Below are 19066 nucleotides of genomic sequence, written 5' to 3' on the forward strand. Positions count from 1 at the left end.
ACTTTTTTTTATATTGGGGATATAAAATTTGATGTCTGTTCTTTCAAAATGTAACATGATTTTCTTTTCAGGACATGACTGAGCAAAGGGAGATAAAACAGTAAATTGCAATTTAGTGGTGACTCTGCTAAGGTTTCTATAATTTATTTGCTTGTTTTTGTAAATTCAAATACAAGCACATCTTCAGAGATTTTCAGAAAGATCTTTCTTGATATACTTTTTACTCTGCAGGATTCCTATTTACTTTGCGTTTTCTTCGGTTAAAAGATCCAGTTCCTTGCAAAAACTGACTATTTTTTTCTTTAAAAAGTTTGGGCAAACAATGACACAGGATTACCACACAAAGTTACAGTTAATAGTTATCAACTTCTAAAATCAGGATAAGTGCTGCAAACCTTTTGTTTCTTACTCTTGAAACTATTTTTTTTAACTTGTAGAAACTTGTATAAGTGTTGACAACTAAAAAAAAAATTCAGACTTCATACCAAAAACAAACATTCTAACCTCCAGAAATTCAGATTAAGTTGCAATTTGAAAGAAATCCAATCCCAAAAGATTTAGTGATAAATATACAGTCACAGCTGAATAGTTTAATGCTTTTGATCCTAAATTAGAATGAACTGATGATTAAAATTCAGCCTAGTTTTTAGAAAAAAGAATGAACATGGTAATACTTGTAAGCATGTAAGTAAATTCATCTTTCTGCAATAATATAGATCCTATTAGTCAACTAAAGTTGACTGAGAGGCTGCAGACTCACTGACACAAAATTCTTACCAGCTTTGTGAAAAATCTTAATTTGGAAAGACACTCCTCCAATTTACAGGCTGCATTGTGAACTTAAGTCTTATTAGAAATCTGTGGATCCACTGGAAAACATTATGAATCCCTTTGCAATGGAAAAAAATGCATAAATTCATATCTAATCTTTCCTGAACAGAAAATCCAGTCAGAAAGCTCAGGGTTAAGTCTAGTTGTAAGAGTAAGGTTTTCTGTTACTGCATTCAATCCCAAAGCACAGAGCTGAGTTTGGTTGACTGTTCACATTACTACTTTCCTTCCCCCACGGACCCCTTAACTGTAGTATCCTTGCTAAAATCAAAAGACAATTTCTTTTATTTATTTATTTTTTTTACCTGGACAGTTTTATTTCAGGACTTTGATGTATGGAGATTTTTTTTTAGGGTAATTACAACACACTTTTATCAACTTAAATTACTCAGATGGACTCTCAGTCTTAATGCTTAATTAAATTTTCTTTGCCAATTTTATTTTTATTATAAATTTCTACTCATTAATACTTAACCAAGATCTAAAGAGATCATTGTCATCAGATATTTAGTTTAATTTGAAAATAAGAAGAATGTTCATTCATTCAAAGTTTTATTGAACCAGACAGAAGAAAAAAGAACGATAAAAAGAGAATAACAAACATTCTCTGTCTCTATGTACATGTAAAAAAGTTATTTTTTCTTTTCTAACCCTTCCCGCCAAAAAGCACCAATTTTCCCCTCCTTCCTGAATCTGTCAAGTTTTGTGCATTGCTTCTTCCTCAGTGAAAGTGGTACTAGGTTCTCTCAACGCTTTTATATACCCTTCTGCATACACATTTATGACATTATTTCTTCTCCCTCTTGTGTCAGGGACAGATTTACACACCCAGGAAAGACTAAAGGGGTTAATTAGAGGTAAAGGAATGAAAAATAGAAGAGCCAGTAAGGGATAATTCCACATTAAGACTCTTTAGTACAGCACATCTAATCGCGTGCAAAAGTAAGTCACCTCCCACTAATGCAGGTCCACCCGTTCACATCACTGCTGGGTCTTAAATCCTTGACATGAGGTAACTTATTACTTTCCTCATTCATTATCATCTGAGAATATTCCCAGATGGGAAACTGTAATTCACAGCAAACCTTTGCAATACACTCACATTATTTCAAAAGAGATCCTCAGCTTTCTCACCTTTCTGCTATCCTAACACAAGCAGTTTTAAGAGCTCTTTATAGTCACACAATTGTCTTACTTATAACAGTCTTGAGTTAAAATGTTTTGTGCTAAATAAATTTATTTTTTTCTCTGCTTTGCATTTACAATCAAATATTTTCAAATTTCAGAAGTCCCGTTGCTAAAGCATAGCTGTGTCTAAGTTCTCTGAACTTTAACACAGCTTTTCATCCTGACAAACTGATTTGCCTCTTTCTGTCAAGAAATTACGTATTTCTGGCTTCTATCATAGAATCGATTGCTTCCCTTTTAATGAAAATGGAAGTTACCTCCAGTGCGCACAACTTCAAAAAAAATTATGCTTGGCATTATTCTATCGCTTAACTCCCCAAATTGGTAGTATCTATCCCCTTTATCTAACAGTTCCTTACAGCAACAGTGAGGGAAAGTAGGAAAAAAAAATGTAAGAACACACTTTTGCAAAAGTTTCCTCATACACACTGTTCACTCCACAAATACATTTTGTAAAAAACATGAATATTCAGTCAAAAGAGAAAATACAGTAGTTAAAAGAAAAAAGAATTGCTTAAGATGATAAATCAGTCTATAAAAACTTAAGTATACAATCAAACAAAAATAAAGCACTTCAGATTACAGAGAAAATTGCTTTAAATTCTATACATATATATAACTTAAGCATAAATTAACTCTGCATACTACTGGCTGCAAAATTCTACCATGTAAAAACACCTAAAGCATTTAAGTTATTCAGTTAGAAACGTTTTCAAACTGAAAAGCACAGGTAATTTACTCTAAATACATTTTTATGTATTCCTACTGGATCTTAATGAATTCTGAGAGAAGCTGTGACTATGAATCATTCAGTTTTAACCTTGACATACAATTTCAAGCATGTAAAAATACTCAGCCCCACAGTCTCTACAAAGAAAATGTAAAAAGTTTATGCTCTTAAATCATTTTAGGGATTTTACTGTGAAATAAAAGAGCAAAATAATGAGAAATTGTGGGCTTTTTAAGTGTTGAGAGGGAGGAAGTTATTTATTTTTTTCAATTTTCAATATAATTTTAGTACTTTTACATCCTATAGAGAAAATCTTTATATCTGAAATACAGCTACAGATTAGTTTTAAGTAGTAGAAAGAAGTTCAAGTGGCATTACCTTCTTTTCTTCCGGTAATTCTTTTTTACTTCACAATACTATGGCATGAGGATGTCATTTTTTGCGCCTTCTTTTTGATGCTGACATTTTTATATTGTAGCACAGTTCCCACTTAGAAAGTTAAAGGAAAGATTTATGAGTTTTCATTTTTGAATGATTATCTAGATATATTCAATGAAAGGCTATTCTCCTGTTATGAACAGCATCTGTCTGCAGTAACTAATGAAAGTCTAGATTATTTGCTAATTGGAGAAATCCCACAATACTGTAAAATTTTGCTGTGAATCCAAAAGACGCAACACAAATCATGTTTCAATAACAGCAAAATCATGTAGTTGCTATCAAAGGATGACTCAAAGAACTACACAATGGAGAAAAAATAAAAAGCCTACAGAAAATATGACATACCATTTTTTAGATATGTTACTGTACCACATGTAAAACAAAGTTATAAGTGAGTTATGGAAGCTTTAACTCTAGATATGAGACAATGAAATCAGACAGAATAGATCTCTTTGGATAACAGCAACTCTCTAAAGAGCTGTTTTATGATTTAATTTTAGGAAGAAGACTTTAAAGAAATCACTTAAAATACACAAATAATTTTTATGACCGCTTCAAATGCCATTCCGATTAGTCTGGAAGGGACTTCAACCATGACAGATTCTTGGGCAACAAATTAAGACCAAATAACCTCCAAATAAAGAATCCTAAGTTTTGAAAAACTTCTCTTTCCGAATTCAAATGCATTTAGAGAAGTAGTCTGAAAACTGAAGCTCAATTCAGATGAATATTTAGTTTTATTTGGAAATTCCACTGGCGTCCGGTACGTGCACCAGTGATGTCAAAGATTCTGAAGTCTCATCTTTCCAGACCTATTCATATTAACATCTTATTTCACTGAGAGTTAAAGAATTGGATGCACAGTCTAAAATCTGAACTATTTTTGTTTGTTTTTAAAAGAAATTCAAGACAGACAAGAAGACACACAAGAAATAATGGTCACACATTTTCTATTATCTTAATGATCACTTGTACAGTAATAGTTTAGTATACAGTATCCTAAAGAGAATTTCTATAGGAAGATACAGACCTAAATGAGATACTTTCCTCTTAACACAAGGCTATAAACTCAGCTAGGAGAAACACTTCCCTACATTCTTTTTGATAACAAGTATTTTCAAAGAAAATAGAAGTGGATATGTTAAAATTTAGTTAATTAAGGACCAGTTTCACTATTGCTCAGGATCTTAAATTCAACCATCACTTGAGCCTTCATATCTTCAAAGAATTCATCCTTTATTAGTTATAAACCTTGCAGATCACCTCTTCTGGCTCTGACTTGCTCAGGGATCTACTTGACCATATCCCAAGAGGATGGCTCTGAATACTCAGGGGGCTCAAGAGAGCTAAGTTGATTGATATTCAACGCTCTCCTCAAAGCACATTCTAATGTGCAGAAAGACAATCAAGTACAGCAAGAGACCAGTCTGAATGAAAAGTCAAAACCTCAAGCATACTGACAAAAGTTAATTATATATACTTATTTTTTTTTCAACAAGCTACAAAGTATAAAGTATAGGTTTTCTGTAAAATAAACTTTTAAAAATGTGTTCATTGTTCTGAAACCACAGCAAAATTAATAGCTGCAAGGATTAAGTTCCAATGAAACAAGAAAAGATGCCTGAATATGTGAAAGGAAAGACTTTGCTGTTCCTGAGCTCATATACTTCACAAAGAATCCTAACTGCTGTAGGTAGCCCTGAAAGTAATTCCTCCTATATATTTCCATGGGTACTACAACAAAGAGCACAATAGCACTAATTGATAGAGCAAATGCTCAATAAGTGCCACTGAATGTCAACGGATGCTATTTTTTACACATGGAGGAATTCAACTCCACATCTTCAATTCACCTGCAATTCCAGGTCAGACACAATTTTGTCAAATTGTTTTTCTGCTGCCATCTGTCACACAGCAACAAAATGTAATGGAATAGTAGTGGGAAGGTTCCATACCATCAACATCCACTTCTGACATTGTGAGACTACATAATGACACAGGAGACATACTTTCAGAACAACACTTGTATATATAAATGAATACACATATGTATATATGTTAGCATAATTCGTTAAATCAGAATAATGTAAGAAACTTTATTTATAGAGAGCAAACATAACAATTTTGGAATGAACAGCTAAAAAACGAAATATCCTGGCATATTATGTACTGAGTCACACCATATTTCTGAAGTCCTTGCCCTTCATGAAGAAGTTTAAACTCAGTGTTTTCTTATTAATTTTCTAAGATGCATTCCTTTTTGTCTCATGACAGATTAAGTAACATCCTAATGTAAAGAAAAGGAAAAAAAACAACAGCTGCTGGAGAATATCTTCCTATTTCTTGGCTATTCTTATGCTTTTTTAATAGACCAAAAATATATAATACCTAACAGACAAAAATAAAGTAAAAATAATACTTATTTGTACATTTATATAAAGATTCATTACAGAATGTATGAATTTTGCTTGTTAGATATACCTTAATTCTACTACAAACCACACAGTAGTTTTATTTTGATACACTGTAAAGTCCTTCAGGCAGGTTTTCACCTCATTTCATCATTTGCTTGATCTCCACACCACTCCATTTCAATTTCCTATTAACAACAATTTGTTTCACTTACGATATTTTGATGGGTAATGCTTAAACTACAGAGAACAGCTTCAGTTAACTGCTAACAAAGTTTTGATGATTTACACCTCTGCTGCAGTCTTGTGATTCCAGAGAAGGAATTATGCTGTAAAAACTTCTTAAAATGCTTTTTCACTTACTTTAGATTTTTTTATTTTAGTTCCCAAGCTGTTTCTTAAGTCATACATAGCACATCAAGCAAAGCAAGGCCTCTCTCCAAAACATGCAGTAGTAACTGCCATAAGTAGTGATTAACAATATAACTTCAATCTATGCAGACTAATAATTCAATAAAATGCATAAAAATGGCAAATATTAAAAAAAAAAGTAGGATATCATAGTCCACATCAAGAAATTACAGTCCACAGCACTAAGACCCTGCTCAGCAGACCACTTGTCTGTTCAATTACACTTTCTGAACATATCTACATATTCATCATATTTGGAAAAATTTCTTCTCTGAAAGAGCAGTCAGGTGCTAGAATAGGCTGCGCAGGAAGGTGATTGAGTCACTGTCCCTGAAGGTGTTCAAGAAGTGTTTAGATATTATATCTTCAACAGATATGGTTTAGAGGGGAAATATTGGAGGTAGATGGACTGTTGGACTAAATGATCTTGGAGGTCTTTTCCAGTCTTGGTGATTCTATGATTCTATCTTCGTGGCCAGCAAACGCACATCAAATTATATTCTATTCCAGATTCTATATAAGTTAGACCACACTTGACAGGTCTTTTTCATGTGACATAATTGAAAATTCAAGGTTTATATATATTTAAGTGTCATTTTGGTCTACAACATACATATGTCACACTTTTTCTCAGTTATTTGTTTGCTTGCTTATTGTTCAAAAACAAATTTGTGGCCTAAGTTGCTGTTTTATAACATGAGTGCATTTATGTACTAATCACAAGCAGAGACTGCTGATAAAGAATAATTGCAATATGCATGTTTCCCTGAGGAAGCAACATTAACCTGATTGGTACAAAGAAATATACACAAAAAATACCTCAGAATTTGTGTAGCATTCTACTTCTTGAAAAGACATATATTATCTCATCTGCACAAAATAATTTTCCCATTTGAATTATTTAAGAAGCAAAAGCATGCAAAATACACTCCACTTATAAAAAGAAACAATGTGGTCTGTAGATTGAATGTGGTCTTCAGGAATCAGAAAGCAAGTAGTTCAAATACAGTAGATATCTCAAATCTCAATCACCAGTTCTAAGCCCAATCACTATAATTCACCGAAGTATTACATGATTTCTAACAAATTAATTTTATGCTCAACATATCATTAATATCATATTCTCAGAATATTATATGAATGGATGACCAGCTGGTCATCCCTTCAGCTTGGTTATGGAGCACCATATATACAGTATTTTGAGATGGATGCTTAGTCACTATTAACATAACACAATTCCAAGATAACCTTGCATAGTTTTAAATTAATTCAATAATTTTAGCATTGCAGCCTGTCCCATCTGAGAAAAGAAAAACTCATTTTTCCTTCATTTTGCATGTAACCTCAGAATCCTCAAAAAATATCAGTTAGTGCTAATATTCATTCTTCATAAATGCATATCATCTATAGCCATTGTATGCATTGTCGTAATAAAAACTGACACACTTACAAGTTTATATATTAACACGTGAGCTTTTAACATTAAGGAAAAATTAAAATCTCTTATTCCTCCAACATCTAAAGTACTTCAAATTTATCATTCTTATAAAAGAAGCATGAAGTTGCTAAATTTTCAGGGTAAAAGGGTAACAGCACCATCAAGTGTCTTCTGTAAGGCATTATTTACTACTGCTTTAGTGCATGGTAGAGCAAGCATTATTGTTCAGTTATGCACAGAATAGACTTCTTACAGTTACTGTAAATAGTAACGGATTAGGTCTTATAGGACTCTGATTTATTTTGAAGTCTATAGTAAGAATAAGCATACTGAATTTTAAACTGTTAAATCTGCAGAATTATCTGCCTTTTTTTTAAATCACACTAATAAAAAAATAGTATGATATTTTTCGACGAATAGAACCTTTTCAGGTCAGAAAATGTGTTCGATGTTCAAATAACACAGTAGAGGGTCTCTGTGAGCTGGATGACCCTAATGTCCAGCCTACTTTCTATGACCTAGGAAAATGTTGAGCAGACAGCAGCCTCTCATCATCAAAGACCTAATGTCTTTGGCAGAAAAAAAAAAGGTGAACTCCAAGCTGTATCCCATCTAGAGATGACAGCTGTATTAAAAAAGTCAGTTGTCAGTTTGTGAGTCTAAAGAAACGAGGCTGAGTTACTAACAGCAAACTGTAAAAATATACTCTCCTTTTTTACACAGTTTCTAAAAATCTATTCTGTATTCAATATATCATTATTCTCAGAATCACAGGAATAAGACTGGTGATACCTCCAGCTTATGCTTAATACCAGTTAGTGACTTCCTTGGATTTTATTCCTTCTTTACAAATGCATATCTTCTCTACCCACTGCTGTTGAGTTGTCGTAGGCTTATTCTCCTGTTAAAGAGAATAAACTGTGCAGACTAGCATTTTACTGTTAGATAATGTACACTCTTGCTTCTCTTCAGACAACACTTGACAAGCAAATGAATTTGTAACAGAGCAAAAGTAGCATATACACTCACACAAATGTGTATTAAGCATACTAAACATTTCATACCTCATGAAATCATAAATTCTTCATCATTACAGAAGCAAATTAACAGTTAATAACGTTAATGTTATTAGAAATGATTCAGGCTTCACAAATCCAAATTTTAAAAAATCCAAAAATTGTCAGGAATTATCTTCTGTTTTACATAGATAATAATTTTTTGGAGATGTACCCCAGAGCAGCATGACTGAAAAACATTTCACCTTTTCATGAGCAACTTAAAATTCACAGCTGATTACAACGAAGAGTAAAGATTTTCTGATAAAAAGCTGAAATGCTGAACAAAACATTAGATGTGGTCTCTGCTTTTAAAATACATATCACATACCTTAATCCCTTGCTAATGCAAATGAACACGTATTTCCAAATAAAATTAATACTACGGAACAGCATTACCCAATTGTACAACTGACATTTCTAGCCATAATTTAACATCTACAAAAGAGTACTCAGCACAAATTTACCATAAACCAGAAAATCAATTTTAAAATACTTTCTTTTTCTTGCATAAAGATGTGAAAATATTTGTATCCCTAAATTTCTGCATGTTATAAAACAAAAATCTGTGCTTGCTAATCACTATAGCTATTGCCTATTACTGGTTGTCACTGTTGGATATTCTTGTTCATTATTACTCAACATTTCAGTAACCAGATGTATACCAGGTGCCTCAATCTCTAGATTGCACAGCCCAGAATTGGTGTAATATTTTATTGCACAATACATACACACTGAGAACGGTGATTTAGGGTTAAGAAAGAAATAGATTACAATAATTAAATCATGGTTTCTCAGTTATGGTATATGCACATCATCATGGCTCCATTAAAGTGTATTTTTATGGCATATTAACTCTTGAAAGCAAAACAAAGGCAGTAGATTCTTAAAGATCTGATTGAGGAAATGTGGCAGACTGACTGTTTTGGGGGGCTTTTTTGTTTGTTTTTTAAATGGATGAATTCAGTAGTACTATCAGCATATGGAACAATGATCAGAACAAGTGAAATATAAATGCATCAGATCAGAAATTAAGTTATTTTTATGCAGCAATATTCACTTTTGTCTAAACTTAAGGTGGTTCTTTATTCTTGAGTTATGTGCAATATAATATATAAGCGTGAGGAAACAAGGACTAATGGCAGTTCCACTAGATAAGGTATATGAATTGACAGTGTAATTATGTGTGCATCTGAATTAAAAAGACATTCAGTATCATCTTTCAAAAGGAGAAAAATGATAAAAAAACTGAGAGGTACAAAAAAATTTTGAGTGACTACTTTCCTGTAGTCACTTGTTCTAAATATTATTTTGGTTGCCTTAATGCTTTTAATGCAAAGGTGCTTTGTATTATTACTAAATAATAACTATGAGATTTTTAACTGTCTAAGTGTAATTTTACTATTCATCTTTGTCCTAAAGTACCAAGAAGCATTCACCAAGAATCAACATCTTACTCTGTTCAATTATACTAGTACAATTTTTTATACGTGTAGTGAATTAAATTCAACAATAATTGAGCACAACTTGAGATACTGACATTCAATATCTAAATATTTATAAATGTGTGTGTAAAAGTGACTTATGCAAACAGAAACGCGATAAAAATAATTTGGACTTGAAGTGAATAAAGATGACCCAGTGTACTCTTTTTCAAACTCAAAAATAATAAAAATGCTGTCATATACAACCATTTTTAAAATCTGCAGTAAAATTAATACAAATTGATTGTTACTTAACTTACTAACCTGTACATTATCCAGGTAAAGTATCTTATCTGTAATGGAACTAAAAAGCTTTTTAAAAACACTGACAAAGACTGAAGAATAAATTGATGCACTCTTAATAACTCTAAATCACCTAATGCTTTATGCCAAGAAGTGTTGACAATACCAACTTCAAGGTCATTGTCGACTTGGTAAGTCATTAGCAAATAAAATATGGCTTAATTGGAGCAAACTCAGCAAGGAGCTGCATTATTTTAAGTGAAAACTGCAATATAACTTGAAGAAGAATTAGTAATCGCCACTCTCGTTGACAATGAAATGGATGAAGAAGGTGCTTTGTAACTTTTTTCTATGACTTTCCCGTAATTAAATATGGAAATAGATTCCATGAAGAATTAAAAGTCTCTGAGTGCATTAATTCAGGCACTAATGGACTGCCTTCCAGTGTTACAGCACACAGGTAGTTCCCAGCAGGTTGCCAACATTAGCTAATAGATCAGTGTCAGACACCAGCAGTACTCTTAGTTTGAATATCCTATGCTGTAAAGCAGGTTTAGCCCGATTACACACTGTGTTTTACAAGAACGTACTTTTCATATTCTGAAATACTCCCTCGAATATCACATGCTTTGATGAAAAACCTCGAGTTAGATCTGAGATCCAGTTGCGCAAAGATGTATTCTATGCTAACAGTGCATATGCAGCCACCTCACTCATTGATAGCATAACAATTTTCAATGGCTTGTTTTTAAGAGATCCTTCAAAAAAAAAACCAAACTCATTTTAATATTTTTCCTCTTTCCTGCAAAAAATAATAATAATAATAATAATAATCACAAACTTTGTAACACAATTATGCTATTTAGAGGTTATAGCAATTAAACAAAGGGAGATCCTCTCAGCATACATTCTCTTCTCTCTTCATGTTCTCTGTTTAGACACTATTTTCTCACTTTATACCATCTTCTCTAGCTCTCCTTTCAAACCATACTTGACAGGCAAGCAGGCCTAAATCTGCAGAGTTTCTTAGGTGCCAGCCTGAAATAGCAGCCCTTAGACATTTCTAAAGCAACTGCCAATCTATCAGAATATATGAAATTGAACAGATGTTTTTTAATCTAACGCAGTGATATTTAGAGTATATTTTAAAACAGCAAAAATATTTGCATCATAAAACAAGGTATATTTTTATTGAAGATCTTGCAGACCTATATTGGTAACAAAGGGTCTACCTTAGCACCATAATGCAAATCCATTGCTCTTCCTTGCCACTACATACAGGCCCCAGTACAGTAAAATACTTCAGCATGCACTTCGGTTTAAAATTTGCAAGCAGTCCTACTGCAGTCAAATGCAATAGTTACATGTTAGTACTTAAATACACACTTAACTGCTTTGCTGGACTGATTAAAAAGCGTTAAAGTGTGCTTTGGGAATTGAAGTTATCCAAAATATGTACCTATAGTAAGAAAAAGGCAGCAACTTGAGTGACCTCAAAGAAGTGGATCAGAGTTGGAAAGGCCAACAAAGGAGCTCTGACCTAAAACTAGTGGCTGTTTAAAATACTCAATTCAAAAAATTACCAACAACTCAACAAAAAAAGATAATGCTGTAACAGCTTTTGAAGGTGCTAGAATATCACTTAAAATAGTGTATTATCTGCTTAATAATTTAATTATTGTATTCGTATTCTATTTTGCTTCAACTTTGTGCTATTAAACTTTACCTATGAACACTCATTAAATTATTAAAGATTATGTACCGTACTTTATTTTAAGCAATTTTATATTAAACAAGAACAATTGTGCTTTGCTAATAAGGAAAGACTGTCTGAAAATAAGAAATAAAATGATAGAGAGAAAACAGAATTGCTTGCCCTACAGTTCAAAGTTTGTTCTGTCCCGAGGATCACGATGCCTTAGCTTTGTAATGTTGGTGTGCATCCCTCATACGCTTGAGTGCTGTTATTGCTTATATACATATACACAAAGCATTAATAGACTGATTCTGTAACAAGTATTAAGAGATGTATAACTGCAGTAGGTTTTCTCCACTGAAGTTAAATCTTTCAAACGAGTTGTAACACTATAATGTGATGGAAAGCGCAGCAATAATAGCAGAGTAGTAAAGTCCTAGACTGTAACAAGTGAGAATAAGTCCAAACGCAGCAGTCCTGGACGGAGAAACAAAGGGAAAAAAAAAATCTGCTTACCCTTGAAATGCCTCAGCAGGGATCTCCAGCGAGATACCCATGTCTCCACTGTCAACCCTCAAATAAGGTCTGGGAAGAAGTGGATCCTGACTCTACTCCATCTGGTCACTCAGGCACGTTGCACGCACCTGAGCTCCCCTGGGTTGGCCCTACCTTCCCTCCTGGTGCTCAGTCACTGCTTCAGGCTGTGGCTTAGCATTTCCACGACTCTTTAAGACAAGTGAAGTATTGTCCCATTTTTAGAGATATAAGAGTTTTATATGTCCAACAATATTTGGACATGATAACCTCTGATCATAACAGAATCAGAAACATATCAAGAGAGATAATATTTTATTAAAATAACTGACATAGGAGGAAAAGTTCAACATACGAAAAAGCAGCCTTCAAAGAATCACTTAAATGTTTTTAAAATAATCACTACAAAAATGTGATTTCAAGCTAGGACCAGTGTTTTAATGTCTAAAACCTAACTAAGGCAGAGAAATGAAATCTGAGACACTAAAAAAAAAAAAGAGAGGGAGAGAAAGAAAATTTAAAAAATATAGAGATATTTATGTATACTTAAATACATGCACACACGCACACAGACACGCACAGTGCTCTTCTTATAAGTTATATTGGTGCAACAACATTCACAAAAATATGATTCTTAACAAAAATACTGAATATTGGATTTAGGGGCGATACAGATTGGATATAAGAAAAAGCTTTTTACAATAAGGATATTGAGGCTGTGGCACAGGGTGCCCAGAGAGGCGGCGGATGCCCCATCCTTGGAGACACTCAAGGCCAGGCTGGGCACTTGAACAACCTGATCTAGCTTTAGGTGTTCCTGTTTATTGTAGGAGAGCTCGGCTAGATGAACTTTAATGGTTCCTTTTAACTCAAGCGATTCTATGACTAGGAATTGCTCGAGTTAGAAATAGGTCTGAACTGGATCAATTAAATGACTCTGCTGCCCCCTAATGCATTTCTTGGAAAAATTATTACAGGGAAAGATAGTAAAAGAGAAATGATTAATTATTCTCTATTGTTTAGGTTAATTATGAACTATAATTCATTCTTTGTAATTAGAATTGCTCAAGAATCCTCTTTTTGTCATTAATGCTATATATAGTTGAAGTCACTGCTTCAGAATCATCTATAATAAACAACAGTGAACATTAGCTATACTAGCCTTTCAGATGAAAAATACCTTTAATTTGCTAAGTTTTTTGTTTTTTTGAGGAGATGCAATAGAAACATTAAAGAACATACTTTTTATTACAAAAATGTTTTTAAAAATACCTCACATCAGAATATGGGCTATAATCCATGATTTACAGAATGTGAATCCACCATGTCTCAGAATAATTTTAAAGTACAACTGCTAATCTTTAAAAGTCATCCCATAATTAAAACAAAAGTCTGCTTTACAGTGTTGAGTTTATACCAGATTTATGGCCCTTCAGCTCTAAAAGTGATTTAACTGTTTGAGAATTTTTAAAAATTTAATTACTTCAACAAAGCAGGAAGCTGAGCTAGAACTAAAAATGCACGCAATTCAAAAAGACTTTTGAGTAATAATGATGTGGCAATTTTTTGCCACAGACTGATCTAGCTCTGTCAACTATACTGTTAGCAGGAGGCACTTCATTAAGCCCCAAGTATCTTTTGAAAAAAAAAAAAAAGAAAGAAAGAAAAAAGCAGGTTACAAGGATCATCATCGTTTTCTGGAGTAGTAAGTGATGCTTCAGGCAAACTGCATCCCTGTTCAGTTTCCAGTACTGAGAGACACATTTAATTATATTTGATGAGTGAAGAGCCAAAAATTCTCTCTGTGATGTCTAGAAGTATCCAGGAAAGCATTAGAAAGATCAGACTTCTGTATTCCATAGAGAACAGGACGGCAGCTGCAGCATTTTGCAGCGCAAGCATGAAGGAATGGGGAGAACTTAAACTACATCTTTCCGCAGACATCAAAAAATACATTATCAGTTCTATTTTTTTTTCCACCTGATTGCTGCTTTGTGCTCCTTAGCTACAACACCAGCAGTTCACATGGCAGCAGGTTAACAGCACATCCTCTAGATCTGAGATCTCACACACCTGCAACTGGCAGGCCAGGTTCCACAGCAGAAGAGGACAGCAGCACACAGTAGCCATGGAGACATTCTCCCCTACACCCAGTGGGTATACAGGAATGCATACAAACACTTGCCCTCTGACTGCCACGTTTTGTTCCTGTCACACAAAAACTAAGAATGGCAATACTGGTTCAAACCAGAAGTCCACCTTACTGCCATCTCCCTTGCTGACCTGCTGCTGGTTGCTACAGAAGAGTAAGCGTGCAACATTATTTCTCTTGATACTGACCGCTAAATGTGATCATTCTGCAGCCAGAAGAATTCTTACTGAAGCGTATTTCACAGCTTTTCAGAATTTCTGCTTCCACCAATGAACAAATGCATTTGTACCCTTTTGTTATGAACATTCACAGAATCACAGAAACACCAAGGTTGGAAAAGGCCTACAAGATCATCCAGTCCAACCGTCCACATATCACCAATAGTTCTCACTAAGCCATATCCCTCAACACAAAATCCAAACGTTCCTTGAACATTCCATTGCATATCCCAGTTTTTTCAATAGAGAGGGGAAAAAAAAAGAAAACAATCAGTCATTTTATCACCTCTTTTTCTTCTTTACAGTGAAACTCAATACTACATATGCTTCTATCATCTTGGTCATAACTATTCCAAGCTGAAGATCCTTAATCTTTTTAATGACTCCTCAAGGAAAAATCTCTTCAAATCTATGATTATCCTTGTTGCCCTTCTCTGAATGTGTTTTAGTTTTATAGCACACTTCCAGAAGTTGAATAACCAAAACTTCAGGTAACTATCAAGCTGCAGGCAAACTGTGTCATTTATGTAATGGCACAATAAGGTTTTATGGCTTGGTCGCTATTTCTATCCAAATAATAACTAATAATCTAGCTGTCGTTTTTTTCCTACAACCGGTACCTTGCTTAGAGAAGATATTTACTTAGAATGAAATGCTATAGTTTGAAGATCTCTTATGCTGTAATACATCATTGACTACCTTTGGTTTTAATGCAGAAAATTAACATTGTTTTTCCCAAGTGCCTTTATCTGCCCTGAGTCTTATCTGCCATTTTATCACTCCTTCATGCAGTATAATGAAATTTTTCTACAGCTATAACAATATTTCATTTTTACTACCTTGAATAAATTAGTAAAACAAGTAAACTTTTACCACATTGTACATACCATTTTTCTGGATCACTGTCACGGATGGCACAGTCCCAAGAAAAATTCTTGTGAGATTCCTTTATAAAGGAAAGCCACTTATTTTTCATCTTGTTTTATGTTTGTTAACCATTACAAAACCTTGGTAAATGGAAGTTCAATATTTTTTTAAAAACTTATTGCTTAGTGACACTGCTCAATGTCTTCCCGTAAACTCTTGTAAAATATGTCAAGCCAATCAAAATATTGTTTGTTTACTGGCCTTTTCGAAGGCCTCTTGTAGGCACCCTTTGCAAGTAGCACAGTTTTTCCCATTATATCATTCTCAACCATGTGCCTACAGTTCTATCCTTTATTACATAATTCTTACTGAATTCATTCTGAAGCCAGATTTATTTAGCTGTAGACTTCCCAATGTTTCTGTTAAACCTCTAAAAAAGTGGGAGTCATATTTGCCATCAGCTATTCTTTTAGAAATTGTAAGCAGTAGTTTGCATGGTATAGTGAGTCAGTGATTTCAGACATGAGCTTGATTAAAACTCCTTGATGAACATCATCTTGCTCAGGATGACGTCCTCATCTTCTTTATTTCCTCTCCCAGTAATTCAATTTGAAATAAGATTCTTCAAAACACATCCAAAGACATAGTATTGTGGGACCATTTGGGACCTCCTCGTGTCCCTCTCCAACCAACAAGAACAAGATTCACCTTCCCTGGCACCGAGATCAGTCTGACAAGCCTGTACTTCACCAGATCCTCCTTAAGAGTGTTCTTGTAGATAGGAGTCACATCGGCAAGACTCCAATGCACTGCAGTCTCTCCAGTTGACCAGGAACACTGACGGATGATGGAACGCAGCTTAGCTATCAGCTCTGCTAACTCCCTCAGCACCCTCGGGTGGATCCCATCTGGCCCAATGAACTTGTGACAGTCCAGGTGGAGTAGTAGGACTCTAACTGTTTCCACCTGACTTGTGAGCAGTTTATTCTGCTCTCTATCCAAGATTTCCAGGTCAGGGGACAGAGTATCCCAAGGATAACCGGTCTGACTTTTGAAGACAGACGTAAAGAAGGCATTGAAAACCTCAGCTATTTCCTTACCCTCAGAGGTCACATTCCCTACTGTATCCAGTAAAGGATGAAGATCCTCCTTAGCCCTCCTCTTACTGTCAGTTTATTTATTAAAAAAAAATTTTTATTGGCCAATTAAAAAAAAGTCCTTTTAATCAGATTAGTTACAGCACTATTGATTGTCACCATCCTAAGAACGACGTTTCAAACATTAACAGTCTTTTTGCTATCTGAGAATTTACCAGTGTTCTAGCCCCTGAATTCTGGTCGCCGAACAGCACTGTCTTTATTTTCATAGAATGGTTTAGGTTGGAAAGGACCTTTAAGATCACCTAGTTCCAGCCCCCCTACTACAGGCAGCGACACCTCGCACTAGACCAGGGGCTCAAAGCCCCATCCAGCCTGGCCTTGAATGCATCCAGGGAGGGGGCATCAACAACCTTGCTGGGCAACCTGCTCCAGTGTCTCACCACCCTCACAGTAAAGAATTTCTTCCTAATATCTGGCCTAAATCTACCCTCTTACAGTTTAAAACCAGTTACTTAAATCTTTAAGGCTATTTAAAACTGTTATGCACCATAAAACTTTGTCCCTGGTAACACAGTCAAGTTTAAATGTAAATGATACCATTGTCATCTCTATTCTCATTTCTTCTGCAGACACGGGAGATCTCAACCACAAGAATCATTTGTTTTACCTTGTGAATGTTCTTTTTATTATTATTATTTTTGCTCTCTGGGGTGGATTTTGATCAGGTTAAAAAGTTATCTTTTGAACTTTCTTTGTTGGTGGCATTTTGCTTTGTTTGTGGTGTTTGGTTTTTTTTTTGTATTTGTTTTAAATGCAAAGCTTTATGCTAGGGGAACACTACATGAACATCTACAAATGTAAAATTCCGTCAGTGGAATATACATGACATTATATTACTATATTGACTACCAATACTCCTTAATAGTTGAATTTTCATTTCCTAGTGTTTTCTAGCTTACTACACTTCTCCTACACTCACCTTTTTGAAAGAAAGACCTATGCAACACTTCATTTCCTTCTTCAGTCAGACTCATTGAAGGAACAAATTTCCCCACAGTCTGGTCAGCAGGAATTCTTTTCCTTCTTTCTTTTTTTAATTTTCCATTTAGTCTATTCAGCACTTACATACAAGCATATCTTTCCTCTAGTCTCCAACACCTCTATTGTTTCAGCTCTAAAATTGTTGCAGAACTTAAACATCATTTTAAAGCAAAATTCTTATGAACACGTAGCCTAATAAATATAGAAAGAGTTGGACAAACAAAAGCAGATAGATAGAGAATAAATTAAAGGTTGAAGCTGTTTCTCTCTGAACGAAGCAGTGCTTTACTCTAAATTTAATTTCAGCTGAGATTTGTGCTCAAATGCATTGCCCTCTTCAGGCTCACCTGCAGTAGTTTACTGTCTACTCATCACTTTATTTCTAAGCTACAGAAACGTTGAAGCAGAAGCGAAGAAAAACAAGGAAAGACCATTGTGTTATTTTTATAGGCTTTTGACCATCTCTGATGTTTTCTTTAGGGGAAAAAATAAAGATTGGAATTTTTTAAACTGGTTTAAAGCAGAAAATTTTCACCTAACCATAAATAGAAATACTCCGGACTTCCACATTTTTAATCTAGTAAATTGTATTTTAATCCTATTGAATCACCTTCATACTGTCACATCAGTCACAGGGTGTTTCATTGCCCAAGTCTTTGTTGCAAGAGAAATGAAAAACACAAACAATGGAAATAAAGCATGAAAGCCTCACATCGCAGTAGCTGCCGTTGGCAATACGCATCTAATCTGCACCTGGCCGTACCGAAGCTTCTGGAGTAATTTGTAAAGAAAAGCAGCTGTTACCTTGCAGCTCCAAGCGGGAACACCTACCTGACACAGCGCGGTTCTGTTTTGGAGCTTTGTGTTTGTTTCAGGGTGGGTTTTGTCGGGAGGGGTGGTTTTGTGGTAGGTTGGATTTTGGGGGGAAGAAGGAGGTGGTTTGTTTCTGAGGGTTTGGGGTGGCGGGACACGCTTTTGGACATTTTAAGCAGAGCACAGCAATCTCTAAAGTAATATAAATACCATAAACAGCGCCGCTGACGGATGGAGCACAGGTGGCGGCTCTCTCACATCGCGGAGAAACTTTCTTGCGAAGAGCCACGCGTTCCGCACTCGGAGGGCGGCTCTGAGGTGACCAACTCCGCACTTTCTCCGCACCTCTCCCGCTCGCGCCCCGCTGCTTGCCGGCTGCTTCGTCGCGCGCACATCCACCACGCTCGCCCTCT

General features: G+C 34.8%; 1 long non-coding RNA gene across 1 annotated transcript in view; it reads right to left on the minus strand.

Moving 5' to 3' along the window:
- The window catches only part of LOC104910725, a 191578-nt gene extending 172518 nt beyond the window's left edge, over positions 1–19060 (minus strand). The window contains exon 1 of the long non-coding RNA XR_004159625.1: positions 18864–19060. This is a non-coding gene — a long non-coding RNA (uncharacterized LOC104910725). The remainder of the gene's footprint in view (positions 1–18863) is intronic.
- Between the last annotated feature and the right edge of the window lie 6 nt (positions 19061–19066).

The sequence above is a fragment of the Meleagris gallopavo genome, chromosome 4, assembly GCF_000146605.3.
Source record: "Meleagris gallopavo isolate NT-WF06-2002-E0010 breed Aviagen turkey brand Nicholas breeding stock chromosome 4, Turkey_5.1, whole genome shotgun sequence".
Classification (NCBI taxonomy): Eukaryota; Metazoa; Chordata; class Aves; order Galliformes; family Phasianidae; genus Meleagris; species Meleagris gallopavo.